The sequence below is a fragment of the Pleurodeles waltl genome, chromosome 8 (assembly GCF_031143425.1).
Source record: "Pleurodeles waltl isolate 20211129_DDA chromosome 8, aPleWal1.hap1.20221129, whole genome shotgun sequence".
In the NCBI taxonomy this organism is placed as follows: domain Eukaryota; kingdom Metazoa; phylum Chordata; class Amphibia; order Caudata; family Salamandridae; genus Pleurodeles; species Pleurodeles waltl.
Window position 1 is genome coordinate 1451500168 of NC_090447.1, and position 15683 is coordinate 1451515850.

A 15683-nucleotide genomic window follows, 5' to 3' on the forward strand; every position below is an offset into this window, starting at 1 on the left:
GCTTTAACGTGTAGATTTCTTTGCATTTTTGTTAATTGTACATGCGTCTGTTCTTATTAAGAGGAAAACAGCAGAACACATGGCACAATTCATACAGAATTTGGTACCCAGTCGCGTACTGCTACTTGTTGAATATTTGATGTTGCTTTTCTTGCATCGAATCTATTGATGTTGCAGCTTCTTGTTTGTGCAAAAAGTTGTCTTTCCAAACAAATCTTATTGAATTATGCTTCTGCTAGTAACAGTGGACAATGTTTCAAAATTGCATTCTTTATTTTAGTGCTTTCATTGGAATGTTTGTCCATATCAATATCAATCTTTTATTGGAAATGTAGGGCATCATTTCTAGTGCGTTTTGTCTTGGATTCGTAAAGACTCTTGTTAATGTTTTCTTTAACACTTTCCGAGGTGTTGGAAATTACCATAATTTGCGTGGCGCTTTGTTGGCTGTAGATCTTTGTGCATTTTACTCTTGCTCACCATTGATAAAGTGCCTGTGCTCCCGCTTGTACCACGATGAAATTGGCAAACCCATTACTGGCTCATTTAACATATCTATAAGTCCTTCTATATTGTACAGATTACCCAGAGCCTGTATGTTAAATGTCACAAGAGAACTGCAACATCATTGTGCCCTCAACCACTGTGACAGAGCAATAATGGCTGCAGGCCTGTGCACTGCAGGCTGGTCATGCAGTTTTAAACTGCAAATGTGACCCAAACCCTCACTATTCCCCTCCCTAAAGCCTCTAGAGGCCTATCTGTTGAATTTCCACTGTCACCTGGCAGCTGGTGTGACACCTGTGGTGATGTGTCAACTGCTATTAGGCCATGGACAAAAGGCTTTGAGTGTTGGGAGGTGTGTTGTTTCTGTGGCAGGCTGACCATCTGACCTATGCCTAGTGTGAAGAAGTTAGATCCACACACTTCAAGGTAAAATGTAGAAGTTGAATCCATGTTTCTTCAATACATAAGGACTCCGCCACCTCTGTAGTCAAACCTTCAACTGACAACTTTCTGATGGATACAACTACCTGTGGATTCCTCACCTAATGAATACTCCCATGGCGCCAGCATTCGACGGAAATCTTCTTCCTAGCTTCTGCACGTCAACGAGGACGTCACATTAGCCCACGCGACGCCGTCTGACGTCATACAGGCAATAAGAGGTCCTCGCCGACGTGCTGACGTCAGTTCCCTTTTTTCCGTGCATTCGAGGGAGCTACTGTTACTTTCATAGTTACAGTGTATTTTCTGCTGCGTGGATTTTCTCTGCAGTAATAATGTCTCAGAGGAAGTCGGGTTTCAAGCCCCGTCGAGAGTGTGGCGGCAAGATGTCCGTTACTGATCCTCACTCCGACTGTCTATGGTGTTTAAGCTCCGACCACGACGTCGCAACTTGTGATTCATGCCAGCACATGAATCCGAAGGCCCTGAAAGAACGTGAGGCTAAACTATTCATGGCGAAGTCGAAGAGAAAGGAGAAGAAACATCATAAGAAGTCTTCTTTGCCAAGGTCTCATCGGCGTCATCGAGACTCCCGGCGCCGTAGGGATTCACGGCGTCATTCCAGCAAGGAGTCTCGTTCGAGGTCGCCTTTGGCTCGGCGTCGGAAGACTTGGGAGGTCAGTCCCACGGTCACGCCACATCCATCGACGCCGTTGCCCTCTCCGACGTCACCTACTTCGCCTGGACAGGCATCTGTGGTTGAGGTGATGCAGCCTCTTGTGATGTCTTCGGCGTCGCGGACGTCGAGGCTGGCGTCGGGGTCGCCTTCGATCCAGGCACCCCAGTATCCAGCTTTTCCCGCCCCTGGAGCCGATAATACCGCATTTCTGAATGCGATGTATACCATCTTTCAACAGATGGCTCCAGGAGGTGCTCCGGCTGGTCCTTCGGGGCCCTTGGCCTTTTCATTGGGTGATCCTGCGCCTCTACGGCCGGCACCCTTTATGCCCTTTCTCCCTTTAGGGAATGTGGGCTCGGCTCCGGTGTCGGTGCCGGTGGCCGCTCCGGTGGCTCCAGAGGTTTTGGCCCCGGAGGTTTCCATCCCGTCGACGTCAGGATTTCATCCTGTGACTCCGGCGGGTCCATCAGAGACTCCAAGATTTCTTCGTCTGGCTCCTTTCTCGGCGCCGAAGCTGCCTGTGGCGCCGGACGCGGCGTCGGATGGTTCTGGAGATCGGCGCCGATCTTCGACTTCGGCGGAGGCCATGTCGACTCCGCGTATCGAGGAAAGACTACATTCGAGGAGGCGTGCTCTCCGTCTTTTGGAAGAGCAGGAATACCAACGAGTCTTGGAGGAAGGAGAGATTGAGGACTCTGGTGATGGACTGCATGGTCTGGATACAGCCAGTGGGCTGGATACTTCCCCTGAGTGGGACCTTTTATCTCCAGGGGAATATACGGAGGAGGCTGCTACCTTTCACGCTGTGGTGAGGAAGGCGGCTAACTTTCTGGACCTGCCTTTGCCGGTGGCAGAGGCGAAGCAGAATTTACTGACTGAGGTACTGCATCCGGCCTCTGCTGCAGCGGAGCCTCTCTTGCCATTTAATGAGGCTTTGCTTGATCCGGTGTTAGAGGTGTGGAAGAAGCCAGTATCTTCCTTGGCTGTTCATAGGGCTGTGGCCAGGAGATATCGAGCTGCACCATCTGACCCTGGCTTTCTGTCTAGACACCCTACGCCGGAGAGCTTGGTGGTGCAAGCCTCCTGTTCCTCTAGGTCAGCGCCTGGATCTTTCCCGATGGTACCAGGAGACAGAGACTCTAAAAAGCTGGATGCACAATCCAAGAAGATATTTTCCTCTTGTAGTTTGGCGTTGAAGGCCACCAACGCGACTTGTATTCTGGGAAGATACATCCATGCTCTCATGGACGATATTTCATCTTCATTTACAGAGCTTCACCAGGGACTCTTGAATTTTGTCTCGGATGCCCAGGCTGCCGCAACCCAGATTATCCAGTCTGGGCTGGACACGACCGACTCGGTGGCTAGGGCAATGGGCACGGCTGTGGTGGCAAGGAGGCAGGCCTGGCTCCGTAACTCAGGGTTTTCTGCGGACGTGCAGTCGACCCTGTTGGACCTCCCGTTTGATGGGGACAAACTGTTTGGAGCCAAAGCAGATTCGGCCTTGGAGAGATTTAAAGAAAGCAGGGCCACAGCCAAATCATTAGGGCTGCAAGCCCCTTCTTCTTCTGCCTCCTCCAGATTTTTCAGGAGGTTTCTTGGATTTGGGCGTGGCTCTTCCTCCTCTTCCTTTCGGGGGAGATTCCAGCAACCCACCTCTTCCCTCCCCTATAGATCATTTAGAGGGAGGGGTAGGGTCCGCACCAGAGGAGCCTCTCAGCAGCACTCTGCCTCTTCCTCGTCCTCTGGAGGGGTGCAGCAGGGAAAGCAGCCTTAGGCTTCCACCATTTCCCACTCACTCCTCTCCTGTAGGGGGGAGGTTACGGCATTTTCTCCACAAGTGGGAGACTATTACATCGGACACTTGGGTTATCAGTATTGTGGGAAAAGGCTACACCCTTCCCTTTCGGGAGTTTCCGCCCCCCATCCCGCCCATCTTATTGTTCAGAAGAACACCTCCTGTTGTTAGAACAGGAGGTTCAAGTCCTCCTTTCAAAGAGCGCGGTGGAGTTAGTCCCAGAGCAGGAAAGGGGTCGAGGTTGTTACTCAAGGTACTTCCTGATTCCCAAGAAGGATGGTCGGTTGAGACCAATCCTGGATCTGAGGATCTTGAATTGGTTCCTCAAACAGGAAAAGTTCAAGATGCTGACGCTAGCTCAGGTGCTTTTGGCGTTGAACAAAGAAGATTGGATGGTGTCTGTCGACTTGCAGGATGCTTATTTTCATATCCCGATACTCAAGTCGCACAGGAAGTATCTCCGGTTTGTGGTAGGGTCGCAGCACTATCAGTTTGCGGTCCTCCCGTTTGGTCTTAGTTCAGCACCTCGAGTCTTCACGAAGGTGATGTCAGTGGTTGCAGCAGAGCTCAGAAGGAAGGGGATAGCAGTATTCCCTTACTTGGACGACTGGTTGATCAAAGCCAAGTCTCCGGAGCTTGTGTCGCATCATCTGCAGTCAACAACCCAGTTGTTGTTCGACCTGGGCTTTTCGGTGAACGTGCCCAAATCTCACCTGGAGCCCTCTCAGCGCCTCCTGTTCATATGGGCAGTACTGGATACAACATTGAATCGAGCCTTTCCTCCGCCTCAGCGGATTCAAGATATTCAGGAGTTGGTTCCAATGTTTCGAAATGGAGCGTTAGTTCCAGTCCTCAAGGTCCTTCGTCTGCTCGGTCTGTTTGCCTCCTGCATACTGTTGGTCACGCATGCTCGCTGGCATATGAGGGCTCTTCAGTGGTGCCTCCGAAGGCAGTGGTCTCAACACAAAGGAGATCTAGAAGGTGCTGTCAAGATCTCCGGAGATGCTGCTGTGGACTTGAAGTGGTGGATTGCGGGCAACAATCTTTCACAAGGAAAGCCGTTCGCGCAGTCACCACCAGCGACCACGGTCATAACGGATGCTTCCACTCTAGGGTGGGGAGCTCATCTGGGGGATCTGGAGATCAAAGGGCTTTGGTCTACAGAGGAACAGATTTTTCATATCAATCTGTTGGAGTTGCGGGCTGTACGTCTGGCTCTCAAGGCCTTCCTCCCTTCCCTTCGTGGTCAGTCGGTACAGGTCCTGACGGACAATACTACCGCAATGTGGTACATAAACAAACAGGGAGGAGTAGGGTTGTACCTTCTCTGCAGAGAAGCTCTTCGACTATGGTCCTGGGCAAAGGACCATCAGATTTGCTTGGTAGCAAATTATCTGGCCGGGGTCTTGAATGTACGTGCGGACAGTCTCAGTCGCCATTTCTCGGCAGACCACGAGTGGCGTCTCCATCCAGATCAAGTCCGTTTAATCTTCCAGATGTGGGGGTTTCCTCGGATAGATTTGTTTGCCACTCTGGAGAACGCGCATTGTCCGTTATTCTGCAGCCTCCAGTATCCGATGCAGGGAGCGTTGGGGGACGCGTTTCAGATAACCTGGTGCAGCCAGTTCCTTTACGCGTTTCCCCCCATACCCTTGATTCCTCGGGTGTTGAGGAAGATTCGCCAAGACCGGGCCCAAGTCATCTTAATAGCTCCGGATTGGCCAAGGAGGGTGTGGTACTCCGACCTTCTCCAACTCTCACTGTGCCCTCCGCTCCGTCTCCCTCTCAGGGCAGACCTCCTCTCGCAGTCGCAGGGGCAGGTTTTACACCCCAACCTCCAGAGTCTGCACCTACATGCCTGGACATTGAGCAGGGCAACCTGAGTTCCTTCTCTCTCCCGCCTGATGTAGTGGATGTTATATTAGCGGCCAGGCGACACTCCACTAAATCTATCTACGCTAATAGGTGGTCTAAATTTGTTATGTGGTGTGGAGAGAGACAGATTGATCCCTTACATGCTCATCTGTCGGATGTTTTGTCTTTTGCTCTGTCTCTAGCGCAGAAAGGTTGTGCAGTGGCTACCATTAAAGGTTATTTGTCTGCCTTGTCAGCCTTCATTTGTCTTCCAGACCAACCATCGTTATTTAAATCCCCTATTGTTCTCAGATTCTTGAAAGGTCTTCTAAATAAATATCCTCCAAAACCATTTGTTATGCCTCAATGGGATTTGTCCTTGGTCCTGACTTTCCTTATGGGGTCCCCTTTTGAACCTATGCATTCTTGCCCCTTAAGGTATTTAGTTATTAAGACAGTCTTCTTGGTGGCTATAACATCTGCAAGGAGAGTGAGTGAGTTGCAGGCCTTATCAGTAAAACCCCCCCTTATACAAACATTTATGGGGATAAGGATGCGGATAAGGTGGTGTTGAGGACCAAGGCTGCTTTCCTCCCGAAGGTTGTTTCACCCTTCCATTTGGCCCAGACAATTACTTTGTCCACGTTCTATCCTCCGCCTCATCCTTCAAAGGAGGAAGAGAGACTACATCGCTTGGACCCAAAGAGGGCGTTAAGCTTCTACATTGATAGAACGAAGGACTTCAGGCTGGAGGATCAGCTGTTCATCGGATACGTGGGCAAGAGGAGAGGAAAGGCAGTCCACAAGAGAACACTCTCCAGGTGGGTTGTTCTTTGCATTAAAATCTGTTACTCTTTAGCAAAGAAGGATCCTCCTGATGGCATTAGAGCTCATTCCACCAGAGCTAAGTCGGCCACTTCGGCCTTGGCCAGAGGTGTTCCTGTGGTCGACATCTGCAAGGCCGCAACTTGGTCGTCCCTTCACACTTTTGCGAAGCATTACTGTTTGGACTCTGAGGTCAGAAGGGACGGCCATTTTGCATGGTCAGTGCTGCAGGATTTCTTGGTTTGACCATTTAGGCACCCACCACCGGGCGTGGTACTGCTTTGGGACTCTATTCATTAGGTGAGGAATCCACAGGTAGTTGTATCCATCAGAAGAACGAGTTACTTACCTTCGGTAACGACTTTTCTGGTGGATACATTAGCTACCTGTGGATTCCTCACTTCATTTCTAATGTTTCATCGTAATGGGTTGTTCTTATATCGAGGAATGTCACATAATTTGTATGTGTGTGATTGATTAATTTGGGCCTCGGATGGATATCCCTTCTAGTGTGATGATATTGGTTTCTGAAATGTGGTGAATGCCATTCTGTATGCTCAGGATGTCATCTTTGAAAAAATTCTGTCTTTCAATTTTTCATCACTACAGATGCTGTCCATTTATATTTATTTATATTTAACCATGGTGCTTTGGGTAATCCCATGGAAGTACCATCGCACTGAAAGGAATTTGGGCCATTGCTTTCAAAATAGTTGTGGCACGGTGTGTAGAGGAGTAATTGCGTAATGTAGACAGGATTGGCCCCTATGGTGAGATGGTTTAAAAGGAACCAGGCAGCTGCTCCAAGTCCTTCTTTGCTAAGCACTGAATTAAACAAACTTTCTTTATCTAATGTACACAAAATGGAGTGTTCGTTGTTTGGCATATCTACTTCAAATAGCATATCTACAAAATTGGTGGTGTCCTTAACATACAATGGTAGCTTCTGAACTATATTTGAGGAAATTGGTCAATATATTTACCCACATTTTCATGTGCAAGTCTTGAGACTGGTGACAGAACTAAATGGTGCATCCAAAAAGCTTTTGTGAAGTTTTGGTATAGGATAGACCCGTGGAATACATGGAAGGATAGATAGCAAAACGTTTTTGTTATATTATCTCTCCAATTGTCTTCAGCTTTACATAATTATCTTATGAATGTCAGACACTGTAAGAGTTGAGAACAGGGGAGAATGAGGTCAGACCAGGGAGATTCATATCGAGCCTGGCAGCGGTGTTTTGGACAACCTGAAGGGGGTCAGCCCTGCACGCCTCCTCTAATCCCAGCCATGCAGGAAAGATTGGGATGTTATATTTCTAATCACTCCTTAACATTGTCTAAGGGTGACCAACATTTATGTTAACTGGTGACAGATGATGTTGCCAAGAAAACCTGCTCATGTATCTTTAATGTCCTACTCAGGTAGTTGCATGTTGCCTCTGTTATCACTTCCTACAAGGTCTGCATGGAAATGTATGCGAAGTCTGAAAAAAATGCATTTGTTTGTGTGCACATTTTCAAAATGGCCTCGGTATGACCATGTAAAATCCTTTCTAGGAGCTTTCAATACATTTCCATGTAAAACACTTTTACTGACAAAATATAGTTTAGTAGAAAACATGCTGGTAAAACTTGAGGTATTTTCCCAAGTTGCTTTTTACCATCAATTGGTCGAGACAAAGTGGTTTGATAGATGTCAAATGGAGGTCTCTCTGGGTAACAGCTGCTACTCATGTCTTGCCTTTTGTATTTCTTACAGTGCCCTTCTACCCTTGGCCTCAGGGTGAGGAAAGCGGCAGAAAGAGAGTAAACAATCTGACCCTTCTGTACACTTCCTACAGTTGTCACTACTTACATGTTCCCTACTGCCTTTGCATTGAATTGGGGACTGTTTTGGGAACAATAGTGGGACAAGGGTTCAACCCTTGTATGTAACAAATCTCAGATTTTGTGATTTCACTTCAACTACTCCTACCTTTTTGATACGTTGACGTCCTTGTGTGAATTAGGAGGTGGGCAATTTAGAGTAAATCATTTTTCAGGAGCAAACCTCTTTGTAGGTGTTTTTTGACCATTTTCAAAACCTCTCCCTCCCACAATTATTACCCCCCAAATAAATATGTAGTTGCAATGGTATTTATTTTCAATAAATTATATTATAGAAATATCAAAAAACAAAAAAAAACAAATAATTATGTACAATATTTTAAAACAACTTACTCCAGATTCATTTGCCATAAAATTACATTATACAATATCTATGTAGCATGGTCTTAATATGAGACACTCATACAATGTTTAATACATATCACCATCAACTCAGGGATTCAAATATGACCATTCATTTTTAACCGAGGTATAGACGAAAAACAATCTTTTTAATTAACTGGAGTTATTAGACTGCAGTGGCAAGTCTAATATCAAAATATTTCATTCTAATTAAAATGACAAGTGTTTTGCTTCAGATCAAGGTTTGATATTTTCTAAAAACTTGGGCGAAGAATTTGTTTTCACTTCCAAAATCAGAAAACAGTCCTAAATGAGATGAGTTATGCTGCGTTTGACTTTCAGTTCACATATGCAACACTCCTTGTTCACAGTGATTCTCCTTCTAAGGATTCTCCAAACTGGGCCCATTCCAACACAGATTTGTAGAATTAAATGGTGAACACACTTATCTGGAATGTGAAACGGATAAGGAAAAGTCGGTTGGTTAACATATAATTTCATCATTAATTTGACTAATTCTTACAACACTTGCACTGAGTAGTATTTTTATTTTGGCCAGAAAGAATGAGCTTTCTAATTGGAAAATATTGATCCTTCTGTCGGACTACTCAGTGAATGCTAAAATATGACAGGGCGGTTCATTATGTCCCTCGGTGAGATTACTGAGGGTTTATCACTGACCCACTTCTAATTTAGCATGTACAAGTGAGGACCTTTTGCTGTTGCACCCCTTCACCTGCCCACCTTCTTGTTGGCACTCACAATTTCCATGGCTGAGGTATGTACTTACTGCAGATCTTTCTGGATCAAACTTCTTTGCCTGCATTATTTAGCAGAGAGTTTTGTTGTTTGAATAATGCTCAGCGGATCTACCTTATCCCACCAGTGCAATTTGACCATAATTTAGTGTCTTCTAGTGTAAACACAGATGGTGTTTCGCAGCCCATATTATCTTGATGTATTATCATATCAAGCTGAAAAATGAAAAGTCTTGCAGCGTAGTAATTAATGAAGTAGCAAGTTTTTTTTTCTCCATAGATCTTACGGTTATTATTGATTGTAGCTGTTAGTGGCCACAAAACCCTAACATATTCACGTCTCTTTGGATGTAGATTAGTTTTACTTTTCCCTGTACTTTACAAGAAGGAGATCTCATCCATCGGGGTGGAGAGCTCCCTATGGTAAAGCATAGGAAAGAGTTAAAAAGTTTGTTAAACTTGGCAAACATTTTTGAAAATATATTTTTTAATAAATCTTTTTTTTTAAACCTAAGATAATTAACATAATTAAATATTTGATTGAAAATTACCCCAACAGTGTTCTAGCATTTTTATATTTTGCTCTACATTTAGAATAAGTATATAAAATTAATTTACATGAATATTTAACATAAAAATATTTCTGTCTTCTGTCACGTCTGAATGTGGGTGGAAAGGCCGTGGCTTGTTCACAATCCTGACTGACTATAGTGTCCCACAGGGCTTTTTGATGTGTGCCATGTTTGATGCCCCTGTTCACTTTTACAGCTTTCATTTGGAAATTATGCCAATGATATGTAAAGTATTGTGAACCTAGACTGTGCTATGAAGAACACAGGTACTGGTGCATATATATATTCTGGCTGTTTAAATTGGCATTGGCTTTAAACATCTGAAGCTGAATTCAGACAGAAATAAAGATATGGTTGGTAGGCGCAGTAATTGTATCTGGTGAGTCACCATCAAGCGTAAGGCATTTGGTGTTTGCCTCACGCCTGTAACCAGTTACATTTTTTAGCCATGCTTTACAACAGTGATATTCAAAGTATGACCCGGGGGCCACATGCGGCCCTCTTGACCTTTATGTGTGGCCCCCAGGTCAACAGCAGCACTGGGCTGCTGTTTACTCGACTCAGCACTAACATTAAAATATGTTTTATAAACTGGGAAGTATTTATTTAAATGCTAGTTATAGTTAAAGAAAGGCAGTAACTAGGATGCATTGCACCGTTTAAATTCAGTAACACCTTGGTTTATGAAGAAATCTTGCAGCAAACATATAAAAATATGCTAAAGTATTTTCAAAATTAAAAAAAATTATTTTGGTAACAAGCAGTTTCATTTTACTAAATCAGATTAAATCAGTCCATTGAGAAGTATTATTTTTGAGTGATGGTTTTCAAACATTAATTTAGAAACATTTATGCTTCCCTACCCACCCTGACAACAATGCCAATAGTGAACTAAGAGGTTAGTCAGTTATTATGTGCACTCTTTGGGTGGCCGGGGTTGCTATTATACATAATGCAGTATTACAGTTTATTAAATTAAACATAGCAAACGTTTTTGTACAGAGCACATCGTGAAGTCCTGTATTTTTGAGGTCCTGTATATGTGATAATGAAGAAAAAGGAGGGAAAGTGAAATAAAACAATTGCTTAGGACCACAAAATTTGATCAACTGGGAAAGCCAGGATTGATCCTAGGTTTTCTCATTCCACATTGTGCAATTCAGTTCAGCCCCTCGCCCCCTACACCCTTCTTAACAACCCCCTCCCAACCTCCTGATCACCACCCTACTTGCACCAGTGCTGCCCTTAGTCACACCATCGATCAAACATTTTTGCCGCTGGGAAAATATTTACGAGTACCCATGCTCAATGGCAAGAAAATACTCTTTACGAATGTTGTATTTTGACCATGCTGCACAGCATCAGCCAGAAATACTTTTTGCCAATGTTGTACAGCATCACCAAAATAGCATAAAGTGTTTTGTAAAGCTCAGTGCACCCAAGTCTTTGGTCTCTTGGCACTGAAATAACATGTTTATCGGTACCTTGGTCCCTGGTACTCATTTTAATAGACTTGGAAGGATGAACAGCAGAGAGGACCTGTCAAGATTTAAACCTGTGACCAGAAGGTGAAAATCAGATTCCTAGAATGGGTGCCTTATTCCACTGAGCTACCAACCCGCCATTGGCAAAGCCAGTAGGTCGCAAAAGCGAATTCTGTTGGATTTGCGAATGCTGTCCTTTGTGCAGAAAAAATCAACACATTCCCATTTCTCCTCTTCTGTATTGAATGTCAGTGTCAGTTCGTTTATATTTATATTTTTACTTTGCTATGGATTGGCTACCACGCTGAGTGGAATGCAGCTCGTGCGCTGCATGACATCAAGGTTGCATGGAGCAGTTAGGCTCTTATTTACAGGAAGGGCACCCTAGAAAGGTGCACCTTGCAAGAGCCTTTTGTGCAGAACCGTGGCAGCAGGCCCATGCCTATGGAGTCCATGCAAGAGTGTGCTGACAGAGGTTCTAAGCAAACATTTTCGCAGGATGGAGGGGAGGTGTTTCTTAACTGAGAGGTGGGATCTTGAAGAGGACCAGGAGAGAGTGGGTTGACCGTAAAGCAGGGCAGCGAAATCAAATTAAATGTGAAGGGGATCAGAGTGGATCTGAGGTGTTGACATTGCTGAGTGAGGGAGCAGGATATGGAGGGAATGGGACACATTTCTGAGGAGTCTGTAAGGCACTGTATGGAGAGCGCAGTGAGAAATGGAGGCGGTGCTCAGTGAGAAATTATTACAGATGGTATGGTGGGGGCAGGAGAGTCTTCCCTGTTACTTAATTGGAAGGGTTTTAGCAGCATTTCTCTGAATGGATTTCTGAGTAATTGAATACAGAGAACTGCTATTTTATGGTTGTGAAGGAAACTGTGAATGGGGGTGGAAGAACAACAGGGCTTGAAAAATCCACTCGACCACTCACATTGGGGAGTCTTATTTGATCAGGTCGAGCTATGTCCCCTCAGGCGAGTTGACACTGAACAGTTGTTCTGTACAGTTGAAAAGTGGAGGGGAAATAAAAGATGCCTTTAAATCTTGTTCTTATGTCACATTTGCTCTGTGTTCACAGACAAAGGTCAGAAGTCAGTTTTTCTTACAATTAATTTTCCTTTTGAGTGAGGGGGTTTCAGTACTTTGTAAGACGACCTGCTGCTTAGAATGTAAAATAAAAGGACATAGGGTGTCAGGTGTTTCCTAACACACAACATTTAAATGACTAAGTCAACTGTGCAAACATTTCAAAATATATTTCAGTAGTTGTGAAAGCCCTTTTTTATTTTTCTGTGTGATGAAAAAATATTTCAATAGGATGAAAACAAATCAGAATACTTTACATTTTGATGTGCAAAGGATATGTTTTCTGAAACCCAATGTTAACAGATTGTTAATACACTATATAGTTTTATCTGTAAAGCTGCAAGTTAATGGAGAGATTTTTTGACATTTCTTGGAAAGTTACTGTGAGTAGATGACAATGTGTTACCACATCATGGTTTAGTAATATATTTATTAAAATTGAGTGTTTAAACAAACTGAGAAACACTCCTGCCCTTATGGCAATGTTGTTAGTAAACTAAAAGAAGTCCAAGGTTATGTGGGCTAGACCTCATGGATATGTTCGCTAGATTCTTGTGATGCATGCAGCAAACTTTAGACTACTTAATCAAACAAAAGAGGTTTTTTTGTACTGCAGAAATGCTGAGCTCACATATTTGAAGGTGCAATCATATGTGAGAATTAAGAAAAAGGAGACTCTGTAAACTATTTGCCTAGGATCACACAATTTGAGACCCGTTTACGGGTCAACTACATTACAGTTACTTCGAGTAGATTATTTAAGTTACTCGACCTGCAGGTCTAGTAACATTTTATGATTTTTTGAGCCCTGAACAAGCTAATGCCAAGTAGTGTAATGTAAGGTGGATTTGTAGAGCACTTCTTGTCACTCGCTAGGGTGTCCAGGCGCTAGTGTCTGATCATGTAGTTCCAGCCGGTAGTGATCCAGCCTTCTGGCTAGGTTTGTGCTACACAAGTACCCTAGCCATACATACATCACCTCCTGTAAGCCATATGTTTAGGGAGGTGTGATATCTAAGCAACTCAGAAACTGTGGAATCATACATTTGTTGTGTTCTATGGAACACTGTATATGTCACCGCAAAGGATAGAGAATGTTACGTTCTGAATAAGTGGCAGTTGCTGAGAGGAGGTTGTGTCTAGTGGATGGCATCCTCTTTTGATGGAATAAAACGTGAGTTTACAACACTAACCTAATGTACCTACGCGAAGCCTCTTCTTAAATTCCATAGGAGGTTCTGGATTTTATAGTTGGATCATGTGGTCATTGGTGTGAACTACTGATCTAATAAGCTTCCCTTGCATTACTTATTTATGATTTAACCTCAAATGAAGGAGACACATGAGCACTAATCTGTTAAGTTTCCTCTACATTGAAGACCTAAAGCTCTGTTTTTCAGGTGTCATTGAAATGCTGTTGGTTGATTTCACTCCATTATTCACAATTCAGAATTTTTAATTCTTTCACACAGTTGTACAAATCCTGTTAAAACATTGTTTTGCCTGCCCCTGTATTTCAAAAGAAGGAAAGAGTGTGTAAAGAATGTAGCTTTTTACTCCCCAGTAACCAACTAAATTTACTTTACCGTTTTGGCAACTAGTTTCATGCTGAAAGTAACACCATTACTGTTCTTCGTGATTCAGGTTTGAGTGGACGCAGACATATCGTTTGTTGAGGTCCATAATACTCCTTTTGAAATTATATTTTTACACTGGTGTGTTTAATTGTTTCTGTTAATTTTTTTTTTTTTTAAATAAGGGCTATCTTAGCCTGGTGTCTAGCTAAATTAGTTTGGTTACTCACTAACCACTGCTCTAAAATCAGAGAACAGGATTGAATTAGAAAAAGTAGTTAAAAGACACCATATGTTTAACATTGGAAAGATAAAGGCATTAGTTTTCTGAAAATGTTCACCATTTTCTTAATTGAGTCATTTTCTTTATCGCAGCAAATTAAACAACAATAAATTTGTTACAGTTGAGGAAAGAATAAACTGATAATCTACCCTTTGTGGCACATAAAAAAACAATATGTTAAGCCAATATTTACTAAGGATGAACGGGCGAGAGAAGGAAAAAAAAAGAGATAAAGGTAGTTAGGTAGAGTTAGGATTAAGTTTCCTAAGAAAAGCGTTTTTAGTTTTGCCTATAACTTTGGCACCATTTGACGAATCTTAATTAAATTTTCAAAACTAGTACACAAGTCAATTTAGCTGCTGTGTGGAATGGATCAGGGTGATTTGGCAAGCGGGGGAGGAGAAAAAGTGGGGGGGGTTTCCCAAAACATGTTTTCCCCTTGCAATTTCCCATAGGGATTTGAGACACAACTACAGCCCGAACCCCTGAACGGAATTACACCAAATTTGGCAGAAAGCTAGATCTTGGTCCAGAAAGAGCCCTTTTTGTTATTTGATGTAACTCCTTTCAGTAGTTTCGGAGTTATGAAGGGAAAAATACATTTGTATATCTAGGGACGATGACCTTTCGTGGTCTATTTGCGGAGGAGCCATGGATCTGGAGGAAAAGCAAGGCCCTGATTGGCTGAGTGCAACCTCTGAGGAAGGTTGCAGCTGACATTTTCTTTCTCGCATTGGGTGGGGGGAGTGAAAAACAGACATAAGGGGTCATGATACAGGTATCCTAACCCCATATGAGAGATGTAGGGGGTCTCTGAGGGACCCCTCATGGTAGAAAATAGTGTAAACTTGTGAGGACTCTGCGGATCCAAAAAGCCATAAAAGAAACCACTCACACACCAAAACCCACTGCACACAGCTAAAGGCCGTGCACAACGTAGGGCTTAGATGCATGTAGGAGGGAGGCTGGTCAGCCCTATGACCAGCCCCTGCTGCGCACGTCCCAAGGCCGTGCGCGGCTGTCTTGTATTAACGTGCAGTAATTAGTTATTACTTTACGGTAAAAAAAAACTAATTCACTGAAAAAAAAAAAAGGTTACAGGGACATTATAGTTAGGTTGACGTTTTACCTATTCAAAACCATAGAAATTCAACTTTTATAGTTCTACTTATAGTTCTACTTATTGGAAGAAATTATAAGTCATGCTGTAAGTAACTTAAGGCCAGGAGTTATAGGTGGTCATTCCGACCCTGGCGGTCATAGACCGCCGGGGACCGCGGATGCACCGCCAACAGGCTGGCGGTGCATCCAGGCCAATTCTGACCGCGGCGGTAAAGCCGCGGTCAGAAAAGGGAAACCGGCGGTTTCCCGCCGGTTTTCCCCTGGCCTGAGGAATCCTCCATGGCAGCGCTGCAGGCAGCGCCGCCATGGGGATTCCGACCCCCTTCCCGCCAGCCTGGTTCTGGCGGTTTTGACCGCCAGAACCTTGCTGGCGGGAACGGGTGTCATGGGGCCCCTGGGGGCCCCTGCAGTGCCCATGCCAATGGCATGGGCACTGCAGGGGCCCCCTAACAGGGCCCCACAAAGATT

General features: G+C 44.1%; 1 protein-coding gene across 4 annotated transcripts in view; it reads left to right on the top strand.

The window, feature by feature from the left end:
* The window catches only part of BCL9 (BCL9 transcription coactivator), a 505695-nt gene that overhangs the window by 199784 nt on the left and 290228 nt on the right, over positions 1-15683 (top strand). The window lies entirely within an intron of this gene.